Below are 1,116 nucleotides of genomic sequence, written 5' to 3'. Positions count from 1 at the left end.
ATACAGCTGAGGAGACAGACGAAGTTCTTGATATTCCGGAGAAGTTAGATTTTGAGGATTCGGATTCAGGAACTGAGCAGAAAGAACCAGTAAACATGGGAGATCGTATTGTTCAAGCTGATCCAGCTCTTATGGATTTTTCTCGGCCTAAAATTGATGACATTCAGTCAAGCATCCTTCATCCGGCTATTCAAGCTAACACCTTTGAAATCAAGCCGGGCACTATTCAGATGGTGCAGAATTCTGTTTCTTTTCGAGGAGTGGCAACTGAAGACCCCAACATGCACATAAGGAATTTTGTCGAGATCTGCAGCACTTTTAAGTATAATGGCGTGACTGATGAGGCTATCAAGTTGAGGCTTTTCCCATTCTCACTGAGGGACAAGGCTAAAGACTGGTTACATTCTGAACCAGCTGGGTCCATCACTACGTGGCAAGATCTTGCGCAAAAGTTTTCGATGAAGTTTTATCCGATGGCAAAGACTGCTGCTATGAGGAGTGCTCTTACTCAGTTTGCGCAGCAACCTACAGAATCTATGTGCGAGGCTTGGGAACGCTACAAGGAAATGTTGAGAAAATGTCCACATCATGGAATGCCGGATTGGATGTTGATCACTGGTTTCTATAATGGTTTGGGGGCCCAATCTCGGCCCATGCTCGATGCAGCAGCTGGAGGCGCCTTATGGGCTAAAAGCTATACTGAGGCGTATAATCTTATAGAGACGATGGCTGCAAATGAGCATCAAAACCCAACTCAGAGGATGACGTCAGGCAAGGTAGCAGGTATTCTGGAAGTTGATGCAGCCACCGCTATTGCAGCCCAGCTCCAAGCGCTATCAATGAAGGTTGATTCTCTGGCTACGTATGGAGTTAATCAAATAGCTATGGTTTGTGAGCTTTGTGCGGGTTCTCATGCTACGGATCAGTGTTCTCTTGTCAACGAATCTGTTCAGTATGTGAATAATTATCAGCGACAACAGCAGCCTGTGCCAGCGACCTATCATCCTAACAACAGAAATCATCCAAATTTCAGCTGGGGGAATAATCAGAATGCTATTCAGCCACCATATCAGCAAGGAGTGAGTAAACAGTTTAACCCACCTGGATTCCAGCAAC

The 1,116-nt window shown here is 45.4% G+C and overlaps 1 non-coding gene across 1 annotated transcript; it reads right to left on the bottom strand.

The window, feature by feature from the left end:
• Positions 1–488: 488 nt before the first annotated feature.
• Positions 489–595, bottom strand: LOC141681512 (small nucleolar RNA R71). The gene has a single exon (XR_012558942.1). It is a non-coding gene; the product is annotated as a small nucleolar RNA R71 (small nucleolar RNA).
• Between the last annotated feature and the right edge of the window lie 521 nt (positions 596–1,116).

The sequence above is a fragment of the Apium graveolens genome, chromosome 8 (assembly GCF_009905375.1).
Source record: "Apium graveolens cultivar Ventura chromosome 8, ASM990537v1, whole genome shotgun sequence".
In the NCBI taxonomy this organism is placed as follows: domain Eukaryota; kingdom Viridiplantae; phylum Streptophyta; class Magnoliopsida; order Apiales; family Apiaceae; genus Apium; species Apium graveolens.
The sequence above is the reverse complement of the archived record's forward strand: the minus strand, read 5'-3'. Positions and strand labels throughout refer to the sequence as shown.